This window comes from Fulmarus glacialis, unplaced genomic scaffold (assembly GCF_000690835.1).
Source record: "Fulmarus glacialis isolate BGI_N327 unplaced genomic scaffold, ASM69083v1 scaffold25689, whole genome shotgun sequence".
Taxonomy (NCBI): Eukaryota; Metazoa; Chordata; class Aves; order Procellariiformes; family Procellariidae; genus Fulmarus; species Fulmarus glacialis.
In genome coordinates, this window is record NW_009232968.1 from 1 (window position 1) to 16796 (window position 16796).

Consider the following 16796-nt stretch of genomic DNA (forward strand, 5'->3'; position numbering starts at 1 on the left):
CGGGGGCTGGGAGGCGTGCGGGTCCGTTCAGTACCGCTTCTGCAAATGTTCTGCAGGTATTTCACAAGTACGTTCGTAGCACCAGCGTAGTGAAGAGTGCCCTGGCGCCCGAGGAGAAGCTGCGGAGCCGCAAGGAGGTCTCTGCCCCTGGAGCTGAACACGCACTGCCCCAGCCACCCTTAGTGCTAGGAAATTATTTGACTGAGAATTACATACAAATAACAGCAATAAAACATGTCGCAAACTTGTTTGTTCTGAAGGCGTCGGAGCTGATGGTATAAAATGCCTTTCAGAAGACTTAAAGGAAGCCCAAGGTTGTGCTCCATTGAAATGCAGATGGGGAGAGCCTTTTTTTCTGAGAAGTTGGGGGCGGGGGGGGGAGAGAAAAGCAAAGTAAAGTTTCTAAACTCGATGTTTAAGATACTAAAGATCCAATTTGGTACCTTGAAGCAGTCACTGATAAATTGTGCTTATAGGAAACAGAGCTCTTGGCCTTCATATGGGGTACAGTGACTTTCAGCAAGCCTCTTTGGGGTTTTTTTTTTGTTTGTTTGGATTTTCTAGTACATCATAGATCAGAGATAAAAATTCATGTTGTGGTCAGTTGTGTAACACTTCAGCTCTTAAGATTTCTGTATAACCCTTGTTAATCGAAATTGTATGCTTTAAATTTGTAAGCCTGTTTCAAAGGACTGGAACATGGACTTGAATTCAGTTTTTATTTCTAATCTCTTTTCTGCCTTTATCAGAACTGATATGCTAATCTGTCACTTTTAGATTAGCTTTTGATCTGAAAGTTGCCAGGGTTCTGGCAGCTGCTATGTTTGTACACAGCTTTAAGAAATTTTTGCCTTTTTTAAGAAGTAGATTTGGAACTAACCTGGCCCTGAAGTGATTAATAGTCTGTAGCTTGAATAAAAGCACCCTCATGTGTTAGGACTAAGCATGACCAGAAGACTAAAATAAAACACAACCTGCAGGGCAGAACTAGGGTAAGACTTGGTTTTGGAAGTTCAGTGTGGAGAATGAGTTTCTCGTTCCCGTTGTGAAGAGTTTTGTCTCGTAGGCTGAAAGACCTGGGCTCCGCTCTTTATTCCCGGTGAATTCATGACACTCGCAAGAGCTGAGATGACTGTATCCGTAGTAGAACTTCTCACAAACAAAGCCTATTACACACAAAGGAAGATAAAATATACTTTAAATAGCAACAGATATTCCGCAGTATACAAGAGGAGATTTTCTGCAGAATAATAGATACAAATAGCAGCCCGGAATGACCTGATATTAGTTGTGGATTGTTGGGGGGGTTTCCCCCCCTTTCCTTTCTTGTTCCTGTGCGTTACCTTACAGGAACGAGTGTATATTAAACAAAGGATAAACTTGCATAAGGGTATTTATCTTTCTCTGGGTAAAACCCATACTAAGACATGAAAGGTAAAAGCTGCATTAATTACTCAAGGGGGATTCAAAGCTCAGCAGTTTACTAGGATTGAAGGATTTATTGAAAAACAGTGGTTCTCATGTGTAACTCCAGGCAATAAACCTATTTAATTAAAGGCTTAATCTTCTAGTTGACATGTTTGCTACTGTTCCAATAAAAAGCTTCATCTGTAGCCAATTTTTGTAACTATACAAATAATAGTAGAATCCCTCATCTTTGTTCAGTTTTTTAACTGTTTAATTGTATTATGTTGTTTGTATTATAAATATCTAAAGGACTTTTGTGTCTTTAGGAATCAAAAGCTTTAAATGGTCCGCGTTCCAAATTGTTTAAATACAGGCAGTGTGTCTTTACCTCTTCCTTTTTCAAACAAAGGAATATTCCTTTTTTATAGAGGTTTGCATTGGTAACAGTATTCTCTATTGAGCAGCAGTTTTTTAACAAATTTGCCTCTTCAAGCTAGGTATGCGCTCTTATAGCCATCTTATATAAGTATCATTAATGCAAGTTTATCCAAAATTAAAATTTTTTAAAGACTCTTCATCTCAATGCTTGCTGCTTAGAAATTTAATCATGATGTATTACGAAGGAGCAGATTAGAAAATACTGAGAGAGGTGGTAAGAATAGTTAGATGCCTGGATTATTTTTGTATGATAAGATTCTGTAATGGGACTAACAAAATGTATTTAGCTGAGAAAGGAGGAAAATGAGAATTATTAAAGTGAATAAAATAATATTTTGATATTAGATCCAGTTTGTTCTTAATCCTGTTTCAGCCAACAAGAAGTGAGGAGATGTTATTTTATATGTTTTATAAATATGTGTGTGTGTGTGTCTGTATACATGAGCGTAAGGGCAGTATATACACCTTTCACATGTGGTGAAGACCATTATTCCCCATGGTTTTCTTTTAAGGATCAAAACGTTGTAAGTACGAGAGTGGATAGTTGTATTAGTTTAAAGCAATTGAAGGCTAATAAAATCTTACACCCTTCAGGTATAAATCAAGGAGAAAATTCTGTAGTGTTCTGTGGGAAAATAGTGAAAAAAATTTTTGCTAGGTTGCTATGTTATTCCAAACAGGTGTTGGTCGCTGCTTGAAACGCAGCTTAATCCAGTGTGGTGTAATCAAGTGGTTTAGTGTAACAGCATCTTTCAACTAAATCTTTCCTTTACTGAGCTAGAACTTTAACTCGGGTCTCTAATCCAGCAAATACTTTAAGTCTTTTAAACTTCTATTTTTGGACTATTTCTTTGAATCACATCTTTAATAGAAATGTTTGCTTTGCTTTGCTTTAGGTTGGGACTCATCGGGAAGAAAGCGTCAGCCTCAACAACAACCATTCAGTTCTTCCCAGTACAGTTTCTGCTCAGAGCACAGAACTAAATCATAAAACACAAGAAAGCTACAGAGGTAACTTTCCAGCAATATTAAATGCTGAACCAGGTCTGCAATAATCCAGAGCCAATGAGGCTGTGTATCTTGGTAAACTTGCATCAACATAGGGAATAGGGACATAGATAATGTTGAGAAATAAAAATTAACTATAAATCCCATAAACCACCATTGTTAGGGGTTCCTGCAACAATTTTGAGGGCATCCCTTTGTCAGACTTGTCCCAGTATAGCTTCAGCAGAAGACTGTGCATGACAGCCGCGTTCTTCCGGCTGAAGGAGCCATAATGCCATTTGCAGTACTGCAGCCGTTCCCGAATCAGCCAGGAGGGTAGCAGAGTGAGCTGAGGCCAGATTTCAGTCTAGCCAATAAAAGGAAGTCGTTCCACACAAGCGTTTAAAGTTCCCTCAATTTTTAGCCTAAAGAAGTAAGCTATAGAAAACAGAAGTCAGCTTATTCGTTAGCATGCTTGCACCATTTAGGGATGTGTGTGTTGCACATTTGGCCTGAGCCCAAGCCTCAATGTCAGTGGAGCTCTGCCCTTAGATTTGCAGCCCAGACGTGAGGTGCAAATTTCCTTACTTTGCTAAATGTCCTTTTGTCTTTAACAGTGTCTTTCTTAGATTAAGCTGTTACTGATCAAGATGCTCTATGAGTTATGATCCCTTTACGACCCATGACACATGTCCAAGTACAGCAGCGTTACCAGGATTTCTCTTGTTTCTGTTGCCAGAGCGTAGTTCCTCCTGTTGTCTTCCCAGACTTCTGCTCGGCTCTGGCCTCCCATCGACAGTATCTGCTTGAGATTCTCTTAGATGTTTCACTCCTCTGATGCTCATACTGATCTCTGGTTGCTTGCAGCATTGTCAGGTGGCTTACAGAGCCAGTCTGTGGCTATAGGTCCAACAGAAATCAAGTCTGAACATAAGGAGAAGGATGAAAATATACATGAACCCCCCTCATCGGATGACATGAAATCAGATGATGAGTCCTCCCAGAAGGATATCAAGGTCTCATCTAGAGGCAGAACAAGGTGGGTTGCTGACATGACCTAGAGAATTTGTGCTTCGTTAATGCTCTGTAGCATGTTGTCCTTAAGTTTGATAAATTTATTTCAAGGCTTTTGCCTTACCTCAGTGCATCTGTTAATAGGCAGATGAAATAGATAAATAGTTTACAGTATTTGTATCTATTTAAATACAAGATAGAAGATTTTCTGGGAAAATAACCTGAAAAGTATGCATTCCCTTACGTTAATGTCTTGCCTAATATCTGCCTGTACAAATAAGTAGTAAAAGATTCAGAGCGCCTTGCCCAGCATAGAGGATGGGAGAACGTAAGAAATTTGTGATACTTCGTACCTGGGCCAGGGCTGCGCTTCTGGATGTGAGCCAGTAGTGATGGAGAGCGGCAGCCTGATAACCCGTAGGCTGGAGTGAATACAATAGGTCAATAACCTTTATGAACGCTTTTTCCCCTCCCAAGCCACGGACAAAAAAACCTGGAGTTGACACCGGGTAAAATGCTTCTGGATCTGCCTGATAGGCCTGACACAAGCGTTGAAATTTGAAATAGCAATAAACAATCAGAATTTTGCAACCACAGGCAGCGGAGTCTATACCATCACATGTGTCTAATGGCATTTTAGTTATTAATTTTGGTAGAGCAGAGGTTTTGCATAGTTTTAGACTTAGTTGGACAGTCCTATATTAAAAAAAAGGCTATGCAACTTAATATAATCATCTGAAGTGATACAAGAATTCTAAATATAACCGTTTAGCTCTACACTGGGTATTAGAAGAAAAAATAGTTCTAAAATTGGCCAGGAAGGTCTTTAACAAAACTTAAATTTTAAATAAGCACATTAAACTGAGAATCACTTGCATGCCTTTTTATGTAAGCTGATATATTGGAAACCAGCAAAAACTATTTATTGAAAGTGATTTATTCTTCACCTGACAAGATGGCTGAGTTATCTCTTAACTATTTGAACATTCGTCAGTAACTGAGGGAAGTGGTAGTTTGGGTACATCTTTTGCTTCAAGAGGCAGCGCGTTGCCACCGCTCAACTGTAGACAATATCCTGTGCATATTCTTCAGGCAGAAACCATTTAACATTTATTTTCAGGAAAGGCAGGAACAGCAAGAATTACCTTGAATACTTAAGCATTGATATCTGACACTTTCTTAGTTATCTAAGTATACTTCAATATGAAATAGATTAAGTTGGGGAGAAGTTTAATTTTATCAACTGAAAATTTTGAACCGCAGCAGGATCACTTGTTTGAAATACCAGTGATATTTCAATATACTTTTATTTATACTTTCTTGCAGCAGTACTAATGAAGATGAGGATTTAAACCCAGAGCAGAAAATAGAAAGAGAAAAGGAGAGGAGAATGGCAAATAACGCTAGAGAACGTTTGCGTGTACGAGATATTAATGAGGCATTTAAAGAACTTGGCCGTATGTGTCAGCTTCATCTGAAGAGTGAAAAACCACAGACGAAACTGCTTATTCTTCACCAGGCTGTGGCAGTCATCCTCAGTCTAGAGCAGCAAGTGAGAGGTCAGTAGCCTGTCACTGTGCTGTGGCAGTTTGCATGGTAGCTTTGTTCCTGGAACAGAGTCGGTCTCTTGAAATCTGCATCGCTAGATGCACAAGTTACTAAAAGTATGTTTGCTGTTCTGTAACAATGTTGAAGTTCTTTAGGAAGAGCAAAGAATTACTTTTTTTTTTTTTTAAAGGAGCAGGGGAGAAAGGGGGTATTAGGTTTATACTTTGATCTTTCTGGTTTTTTTCCCTGTGCAATTAGCCGTCACCTATGTTTTCAAGGTAAATTATTAAAATATTGCCACATCTTGCTTTAAGTTGTAACAAGCACTTACTTAGTAGTACAGAAGCTTTAGCAAAAATAAGAGATCTATTTTAAGATGAACCCCACATAATTGAAATACTAAAATGCAGTGAATTTAACTGCTTTACTTAGATTTTTGCATTAAACATATACTGGGGAGGAGGAAGGAAACCTACTTTGACTTTAATTGAATCAGGGCTGGTTTTGCATGTATTTTCTTTCCCCGATTCTTTTAAATTTTTCCAGGAAAGAAATAATAGGCCTATTGGTAGGTGCAGAAGGAAGAATTCATTGTGCAGTTCACTCTCTTAAGGAATGATAGTTCTAGGAATCGTGTTTAGTTCTTCAACTGTTCCATTCTTGTGTGTTGGTGAAGCTACAGTTGACTTTTAGTCTCCCTTTAAACTTGTGTCAAAGACATGTTAAAGTTCTGCGGCACCTTGCTTTAACTTTTGGTCAGCCCTGAATTGGTCAGGCAGTTGGACTAGGTGATCACTGTAGGTCCCTTCCAACTGAATAGTCTAGTCTGTTCTACATAGCTGGCACTTAAATGGGTGAGCGTCCTCGTGTTTTGCTCTTTGGGAGTAGTGAATAACCATCTTCCTTGGTGTCTCACTGATGGAAGTGCATCAAGTGACTTTCAGATGTAGATGATGTCAGTGGTCGTATTTGCTTAATACGCTCCATTTTGGAATCACTGATGTCACTGAATGATGTCAATGTTTTATTTTTGTGTACCTTGTTTTTAATTCCGTTTCTTAATTTGTTGCTTGCATTTTGCACGGGAGATTAAAGCAATTGTTAAAAGTTTATTGAAAGTGACAAAGTGAATAACTTAACGCAAGCTTATGTACTTCGTAGTGAGGATGAGATGCTGTGTTTTCAGGCAGAGTTTTACTGACCCAGTTTTTAATAAAGAAACACACTGTCTCCAGTCAGAGTTCTTCCAAGGCATATAGAGCAACTAGTTACTCTGCAGATGAGACACCAACTAGCGCCATGGTAAAGCCCTATTTTAGCACCTCCGAGACTTTCATCTTGGGAAGTGTTTTGGTCTGAAAATGTTTGCCATAGTCTGGAAGATAAGGTTGAATATTATGAAGAAGTCAGAATAACATTAATCAAGCATGTTTTTTAATGCTTAAAAACCATCAAGTTCATTTCCCTGCTCTTACAGATTCTGTAACCCACAGAAAGCTTTGTGTGAAAACTAATAAAATCGCTTCTGCCTTCATCGGAGGTTGCTTCCGAACCTTATGTCTCTGGTAGAAATCTTTTTCTAAATGTACTTACAGTTAAATTGGACCTATTCTACAGGCAGTGTAAATTGAGAGCTTTTCCTTCCTCACGTTTACATCTCACCTTCTACTCTCTGTGCATCTGAGGGAGCCTATCACAAGCACACCGTGCCTCTTGTGAGAGAGGCTGTGTTCCCCATCTTATCTCGTCCGTCTGTCTTTGCACCTGTTCCCGAGAGCGAGTGACCGGAGCTTTGTGTGGCGCCCAGAGGAGCTTTCACCAGTGCATGATATAATTGCATAAACAATTTCCTCTCTCTGCTGGTAATGAAGCTTCTCATTTTGTGATTGGTGCTATTCAAAATGAAACATTTCAGATTTTAAGCTCTAACTGTAGGCTAGCATTTTTATCTCCGTGTCCTGAATCTCACTGTAAATTAACTTCCTTTCAGAGTTTCCACATAATTAAACCTTCTGTAAAACTTCAAGGCAAGCCACATTTAAACAAAGAAAACGGTGATTAAGGAAAGTTAGCTTTTTTTTTTTCAGTAGATTCTTTGGGAGTGCTCATCCTTAGGAAATGCAGTAGGAGGCTGTTGATAATGACTTGGGTGAAAGCAGAATTAGCAAGTCCATCCAAAATTGCCTCTGTCAGATTAGCTAGATTCTACCCCTTGTAAAATGCACAGGGGTCAGCAAACTGCAATTACTAGAGGGGCACCTGTGCAGTGCGAGAGAAGGGCTTGTGCTGTCTGTTCAGTTTTGGCAGTCTCCTTACAGTTAAAATTGTACCTGCGATCTTAAACTGCAAAACGGAATTCACTGACAGCTAGAAAAACACCTCAAAATGTTGATTAAATTCAACGTGTGTGGGTAGAATATATTACATACCTTTTGTGTGTCTTTCTGCCATTGTGATTTACATACTTTATATTTTAATTCATGAAAAGACATTTTGAAGATCAGAAACAGTTGACTTTTAGAAACTGTCATTATTTGAAAACTAGATCCAAATCTACATCTCTTGAAGCTAATTGGGGAAGTGGAAACACACTGATGGAAATATCTTGATAGTTCCACAACTGGCTATTATAAAGTACTGACTTTAATGTGAGAGGAAATACAGTTTAAAAAAAAAAAAAATAGTCTTTCTGCTCTGTGTGATTGTCATCATATTCTTTTGATTTAAGCGAGATGGGCACAAGATGATTTCACAGACTTGAGGGTACGAAGAGAACTATCGACGTAGGACATTTCACCTCCCCTGTTCTAACAGCAGGCTAATACTTAAGGTGAAGAAAGAAGCAGTAACATTACTAGAACTAGTGTTATGTCAGTAGGGTTGGTATGACTTCAACATACCAACAAAACACAGAAACCTCTGTTTTATTACATTGTAAATTATAGACAGTTCTCATTTTGCACGTTAGCAACTTCTGGTAACAAGGGAGGTACTTTTTAAGTAGGCAGCTAGTAAAGCTTCTGTGTTTTTTTGTTTGTTCGTTTTTTTAAATACTAGTTTAGGAGATGCCTGGTAGGATTTTCAGTAGTGCTTGTCTACAGCTTCAGACACCTGCATTTTAACAGAAGGACATAAGTAGTTAGAAGAGGGAAGCTGCATGGCTATTTTTACTGCAGTGGTTAATGTATCGATATTCCCCTGGTACCAGTGTATAGGATGTTAAGAATCATTTTTCTGTTACAGAACGAAACCTAAATCCTAAAGCAGCCTGCCTTAAGAGAAGGGAAGAAGAAAAAGTTTCTGCCGTATCGGCAGAGCCGCCAACAGCACACCCAGGAAGCCACCCTGGCCTGAGTGAAACTACCAACCCTATGGGTCATATGTGAACACCAGCCAGGTATGTCTCTTGTCTAGAGGGGAATGGCTCTTGTTGCTTTTTATTGGCTAAAATTTGGGAGATCTAATATGTTTATTCTTAGTTACTGAGCTGCCACTAGCACCAAACTTCTTTATGCTGCTAAGTACTTTCCTATCTCTGAGCATAAGCAAAAGCATGCAGATTTGTTTAGTTTTATAATAAAACAAATCCCCAAGAAACTGTCGTTAAAGTCTCTTCATTTCCATGCGTTGTTGCCAATGGCTACATCTCTTGGCTCAGGTGGCCTTCTTGGCATGACATGAGAGGAGTAGTTAACAGCTTGCTAGATAAGCCAAGCATAATAGAAATGAATTATACATCTTTAAATGGTCTAAATATCACGTTAGTTCATTTAAAAATCCACGTATTGTTTCCCAGTGCTGATGCAAGCAGTTAGAGAGACTTCTCATCTCAAAGAGACTTGCTGTCTGGCTTAAGGCCATTCATTCTAACTCGTATTCATTTGCCCAACAAAGATTGCTAACTATCTTAAGTCACAGTCTTGTAAATTAAGTAAAGATAGTTAAGATTTAAAAAGTAATGTTTTCAGCTTTGCAAGTTAAATCAGTGTTTCCAAAAGCCCCATGTAGTCCAATACGCAATAGTTCATTTAAAACATGCTGATGGGGGAGGCCTTACAGGAATATTAGTCTTTTGGTTTTATTACGTGTTGTTGGTTGGGTGGGGTTTTTAAATAATTGGGAAAAATTTGATTTTGAGAAGAAAAAATTCTGGATATCCGATGTCTTTTAAAACAGTAGAACTGTTGCCACTTTCAAAAAGAGTAAGAGTGGGTTCAATGCCCTTATTTTAATCCGTAACATTACTAAAGTTTATGTTTTGGGAGGTTTTTTGTTGTTGTGTATATAGACTGGTTTGCTTCTATTTTAGCTTAAGGTCAAGGCATGCATCTATCCTATGGAAGTGTATTATTCCCTGGTGTTCCCTACAAAGCAGCAAAATGGCATTTAAACCAAGCCTTATTCGAGTCAGTACTTTTTCCCCATCCTTATAGGCAGCTTCTTTCTTCATAAACGAAATGGGTTTTCTTTTTACGAAAACAAGGGGCTTTGAATTTCTTTAATTTGTTTTATTTCATACCGGAGCGGTAGGCTACTTCTAAATCATCAGATAATTCTTGATTTACAGCAGCATTGATAGTCTGTTCTTGCCACATTGATACAATGAACCACTTTCAAAAGTTTACTGTATCTTTGCTTTTTTAATAGCAATAGCTTTGTAAGATGACTAAAGTGTGACGTTGACATGAAAAGGTTGTACAGGCTCATTAGGTATATGGCAATGCGTACCTTCAACAGTAGCGATTAAATTAGGTACTATCTCCTGCTTATCTTAGGGAACAAAGTCAAACACACATCAAAGGTCAGATTTGCAGGTTATTCTTTCTCCCATACCCAGAGTCCAACTAGAATGTTCCTGAGAGTAAACTGCTCAATATATCATGTTCAATATGGATATCTCTGGGAAGAAGGATTTCAAGGCCTCTCGATGTGATTTTCTTTTGCACTTAACTGACTGAAAATGCCACAAGATACAGTTTAAATTAGTTCTCTAGCATTGATATCATGCTTCTTACTGATTTTTTTTTTTCCCTAATACCCCTGTCTTCTCCCAATTTCTTTCTAGAATTCCAGAATTATTGGTAGGATACACAGAAGGTGACCTTTCTTCACAAGGACACAGACAACTAACATTATATGAAGACACAAACCTGACAGGAGAAAACACTTGAAGCAAGAAACCCAAATGCAATCTTATGATCAAAGCTACTGGTCAACACCTGCATCAGGATTGAAGATACAAGATCTTCAGATAGAATTTCAGCCCATGAAATACTCTGAACATATCATTCTGTTGCAAGCAGTGTGTCGCTTCTGCACAATCAGAGACTGTTGTGATCTCTCCACTCATTGTGGAAGTTGCCTTGTGCCTAAACTGAATTGACAAATGCATTGTAACTACAAATTTTATTTATTGTTATGGAACTGTAAAGGTCTACATATAAAGGGAAAAGTTAACATGTTAAAAGCTGATACAGTTTCAGCTGGATGCCAGCATTTACTAAAGCTGTTCACATTCAGAGAACAAAGCAGTGACAACCGTCGACCCGTAGCATTCCCAGCATACCTATTAGTGTCTTAAAAAAGGAAGGGAAAAGTCTTTTGTCGTCCTTTCCTCTCCTTTTGCCATATGACTAGTGTTTTCCATGCAATAGGAAACTATTCCTTGGTATAGCTTTTTTATGTTATTTTTGGTCTCTGGTAATCTGAACAGTTATGGTCATAGTTACCCTTCCATACTGAGCTCCATGCTTCAAGCCGGTAAGAGGCCTCGTGAAGGCCGCGGGCAGGAGCAATACTGTGACCATAACATTTCTTGGATTTAAAAAATGATTTTTATTTTCCCTCAGACTTTCCTCAAACATTTTTTTTTTTCTAATTATAAACAAAACCTTTTTAGGCTTCTAGGCTTCATAGTAAAGCTTGTAACGTGAAGTGTAAATTGGGTGGGGAGAATCTACTTTGTTAGAGTTGCTTTGTTTTCCGAGCAGTAAGTACTACATATAGTACATGTAAAGTGTTAGCTGTACGTAAGCACAAAATGCATTAAAATACAAAGGAGATTTTTTTCAGGCTGTAATTTTGGTGAATTGTAAAATCCTAAATTCACCGTGGCAGGTAGTGTGATGATATAACCACCAGTAAGGTGGGCTTACTTAACGTAATGGAACATAAGAGCAATGGTCACCAGTTTTTCCTTACTGTATACATTAATTATCTTGTCATTTTTGTATGGCTTGTCAGTGGAGAAAAAAAAATAGTGTGAATCAAATGCAAACAAATGACCCCCTCCCAAGCCATATTAGCATTAAACCTTTAAATGTTTCTCCACCAGAACAGTGTCCATAAGTATTCCTTTGTCACAGATGTGTTGAAATGGTTAAAATCCCTTTGAACTTCCATGGAAACTGTCTTCCACTGCAATGACCATGGGAGGAAATTTCCTAAGCCAAGGTTGTCTGAGCTATTGTTTATATAGTGCATCTTTCATCACTGGCAATTGGTTCACACACAAGACAGGAACAAAACAGTAATTTTTATGAAGTCATTTAATTTGAAAGAACAAAAGATGGATTGTTAAAATAAATCAATGAATTTAAGCTCATGTTTTGGATGGTTCCTAACAAAACAGTTTGTGGAATTAGTGGACTCATTTCTATTACTTTAATTTGCATATATCATCAAATAACACCTGATTATATCTGTGGCCTTGTTCTTCATTTCAGTGTTTATCAGCTAAACAAATTTGTTGCTTATGACGTGTGAAAGTGATCACGTGCCACTGCCTGGCCTTTTTCCTTCTAAGCTTGTTGTCTTTTTGGCTATATTAGACTTTGCAGTATGCCCAGAAGCTTTCCTTCATAAAATAGAAAGAAAAAAACATTTGGCTTATTTTTCACTGTAGCTAGTCTTTTATACAATAATCTTGTAAGAAAATTTCTTGAATTCTAAATATTACTCTTTCTAGATTTTTGAAATCGAAAAAGTTTTCAGTAAAAAGTTTCTTACTTTATTTTACTATATTAGGTAGTAAAAATGTAGGGTTATTTACCATAACCTGTTCATTAATATCAGAAATTTACAATAGCATTGTAAGACCATAGTAGGGTTCTAGCATACCGTGTAGTACCTATGGAGTATTGTAAGAGCTAATTGTCCGAGATGAATTGCTTCTCATCTTGTTCTCCAGTTTCCATTGTTGGTTTATTGCAGATTTGTACCCTGTGTCAAATTTCAAGGTATTGCTGATAAACCTTTCCAACCAGCAGCAAGAAGTTCAAAAAAATTTCTGTCAATGTAACAGAAAACACTATGTATATAACATTTATGTAGCAATAAATGTGCCATCTTTTTTTAACATGGTAAATCAGTGAGTTTTTTAAATTTCTCTCTCCTCATAGGTAATATGTTGCTTGAAAAACACTGGCAAAACCAGCTTCCGCCTTTATGTGAATAAGACCTAACATACATTCTCAAGGTACACAGCATAAGTTGCAGGCACAGGAGGTGGTGTGGCTGCTCCCTGTGAAGCCAATACAGAAATTCCCAGCGAGCTGAGGAGGAGCAGTACCTAACCTGTGTTTGCTGCTGCGCAGAAAGGGGATTGCACAGGCAAATAGCAAACTGGGAGCAGAAGCTGATCCTGTAGGCGTGTGCCTTCCGCTACATCTTGTTCCTTACTTTGCCTGTCCTTAAGATAGGTTGCTAAGATCTAAGCTCCTTTTGTGCATTGAAATTCCGTGCTGAGTTACTTCTGAATTGATTGATGCATCTACTAGGTTTTATGAAAAAAAGAGGAAGAAAAAAGTCTGTAGCTTAAGCTTGAAATTAAAATTTTTCTTTCTGTGAGTGCAAACAAAAGAAAATGGAAGTGTACAATGTCCAAGGCATACACAGACAGCGGTGAAATCTTCATGCAATTCCTAGTCCACAACTGTTTAAGCCAAAAGCCTCAAGTAACAAGAAGACTTTGTAGAAGCTTGAGTTTTTTCAACTCTTCTCTAAACAAATATCCCTGGGAAAAGCACCTCAAAGAGAAAAGCAAATAGAGATTATATATATAAAGTTATGATGTTTAACTGAACGTGGTGTATGTCAGTCAGTATGGCTGCTGTGTACTGCATTGTTTCCAACTCTTGATAATGTCCTTTGTAACCTTAGAAAATCTAGTGATTATGTTGAGATCTGGTTTACATTGTGAAAGACTTGTCAGCATGCATATACAGGCAAGTTCTTCTAATATGCCAGCACTTTTACCACAGGCAAATCTCTAACGTGGTCTGGCCAAATATGGGAGGTGAGACTCAGCCATGTAAGTATGTCTTTTAGTATGTCTTTAATAGTAGCTGTGGAAGAGGTGCCCTGGTGCCTTCCCCAGCACACATTCTCAATTCTAACTTACTTACTCCAATAATAATTCTAAATCAAGCCTTTGAGCATCCATCATCACTCCTCTCCCCTTTCTGAATGAGAACTACTACAAGTTTGTCACTTTTTCAGAGAGAGTAAAAATGACATTTTCCCCCCTCTTCATCTTTCCTTTACCACACTTCTGCTGTCCTGTTTGAATACACTTTCTGATCACAAGTCTTTCATCCTCTTTTTTTTTTTACATTTCCTTCTTTTTTCTCCATTTGCCTTTTTTTTTTTGTGTGTGTGTGTGTGTGTAAGAGATGCATGGTGGGATACCTTTGTTAAATACAACCTGCTAGAAGGCCACTAGGTTGGTCAGGCAGGACTTGCCCTTGGTGAAGCCATGCTGCCTGTCTTAATTTAATGGTTCCTTGTGCTCATGGAAGTTCTGACACACAATGTTGCATTAAATGCACATCCTCTTTATCCAGGATGCAAAAAGGTAAAAGAAATACTTGTGGTGGAATTGTAGAAGGTTAGTCTTTTATATTCAAATACAACTAAAGAAATTTGATGGACATGACTGGGTCTGTAGCAATCATTATAAAAATAAGTTCTCCAAACACGAGGTTATAAACTCATCTGTAGAATGAGATGTCTGAGGAGCAGAGTATCGTTCCACATTTTACTCCCCAGCACCCATAAATGAGCAGAGATAAACAGTATCAGAAGCACAAGCTCATCACAGAAGCAGAATTAATCACCAGCCCTAGTTCATGTGTTTGTTGGAAAGACACCAAATAGCCAAATGTTTGCTGCACGATCAGGTTAGATGCTCCAGACTACTCCTAAATGATTTTCTCTGACTGCTGAAATAACTGCTTTCAAAATCAGGTGAGTTCTTCGGGGCATTTGTGGACTTGATATTTACCGTACCAGCCTCATTCACTCAGACTAGAACCTCTATGTGCTAGAACGAAAAGGCCCCATCTCAAAAAACTGAAAACTTGCTCTATAGGAGAGAAATCTCCTATATATAAATACAAATGATGAGGTTGGGGAAATTTTTGGATTGTGTCTTGAATTGTCATCAGAATGGTCAGTTCACACCTGCAAAAGCTGACGAGGGTATCACAATATTTTCTTTTAAAGGTGACAAAGAAAGGAAGCAAGTGTATCTTGCAGATACACTTCAAGTTCTGTTTGTACAGTACCTAGCAGAAGAGAGCACACATCTTAACTGATCTTCTGTATGCTACAAAGACATAAATGCTAATGTATCTGATTATGAATATAACAGCTAAAGTACATTAATCCCTAACACTACCTGACTAATTAGGATAAATGCACGCAATATCAGTTTTAAGTTGATGGGCTCTGCTTCCAGTTTACCCTCTTAAAAGGGTAACATTTAATTATATGTCCATTTAATCTGTTTACATGACTAATTAATAGCTGCAAGTGTAATTAAACATAAAGCTTTTAAAATGCTTATTCCTTTCCTACCATGCAAGAATAGTAAATGTAAGCATCATAAAATGCAAGTATAACGAGGGCAAGAATGCTAAAAATGAAAAAAAAAAAAAAAAAGCCTACAGAATATGAAGGTAGTAACCCAATATAAATTAGTGGCTGTCATTATCTGTAGCCAGCTGGTCATCATTATCCTGTCATTTAGAAGTATAACATATCTGTCAATAAAGCTGTCATTACAAAGTTTTTTAGATATAAATACAGATTCTGCATTTACAGGAGTATCGGGTATCAGGGAAAAGAGGGTGAATGAAACAAAAAATGACAGGTGTTTGTTAAACTTCGCTACTTTTCTGGTGTGGCTATTTTGCATATCCAGGAAAACTGATGAAAAATAACCACAACCACACAATGGTTAATTCTACTGTTTCTGTAACTGTTGACTTTTCAACTGGAAGGCTATGTAAACTGAGCTGTCCGTACATGCTTTCACAGGTCTTCCTGGACCTCCTCCCTCCCTTGTCCCTGCCCTGCCCCACCCCACCCCCAGTTTCTGTTGCATGAGGTATGGTCTCCAAATCGTATTGGTTATAAGCAAGCTTAAAACTTTTAATTTCCAGGTACATGCCTCTGCTAATTAACTAATGGAATGATTAGTGTGGTGCAGGTTTACTGCTCGAGTGTGAAGAGCAATGGTGAGATTCAACAACGCTAGGTTCCAGCATCCACAGGTAAGTGTCAGAGTCACTTCCGCCTCCCTTACCCACGCCCCTTCTTGCCTTGCTCCTTGCCCATCCTTGAGGATTTATCCTTTCCAGCTTACAGCTCTAGGTCTGGACCTTCCCTTCCCTTCCAGACAGAAGCATGCTGGCTTCTGTTCCTTCCAGAGCCAGTGTTGGGGCTGCCTCGTTTAGGTAAAGCAGCAGCTGACTCTTCCTTCTCAGTATGTGGAAGTGAGCAGTGGGGAGAGGAGAACAGAGGAGGAGTCCTTCTTCTCAGTTCTGGCATGCAGCATTACACTCACCTTGAGGGCTGGAAGGAGTAATTACAGGGGAAGTCTCATTCAACCCAAATCTAATAAGCCTATACTGAACATACGCTTATTAAGCCAGCAGCTTTTTTAGGCAATTTTCAATGAAAAGGAACATTCCTGATATGAAGACCTACAAACACGTATCAGACTCTGTTATCATTCTAATTCGTGAGCAGTAAATTTATGGGCAGTAAAATTCCTCAGTAACAGTAACAAAAAAGGAATATGCACAAACCAGCAGTTCTTCTTAATCAAATTACTGGAAAGGCTGGATTATTTTTGCTGAAAATCTTAAAAGATTTCAGCCCAAATTCTCAGGATGGAAAACTTGTTCCCGTGGTTAAAATCTGTAAAGCAATAGGCACTAAAAACAGGAGCTGAAATTGGAAAGTAGCAGGCAACCTTACCCATGGGAAATGTAACCATCTCTAACTGTATAGGCAAGGATGCCATGCCAAAACACAAATTAAATGGTTTGGGGTATTTGGGTTGTTCCACTGTTGAACTGTGCAAGTGCATGACCCTCTTACTGACAGCCTTCCTC

The 16796-nt window shown here is 38.4% G+C and overlaps 1 pseudogene across 1 annotated transcript; it reads left to right on the top strand.

The window, feature by feature from the left end:
- Positions 1-56: 56 nt before the first annotated feature.
- Positions 57-12760, top strand: LOC104082153 (annotated as a pseudogene). Its single transcript, XR_683584.1, has 6 exons — positions 57-275; positions 2742-2856; positions 3700-3871; positions 5173-5405; positions 8638-8791; positions 10468-12760. The product of XR_683584.1 is annotated as an uncharacterized LOC104082153 (transcript).
- Positions 12761-16796: the final 4036 nt, after the last annotated feature.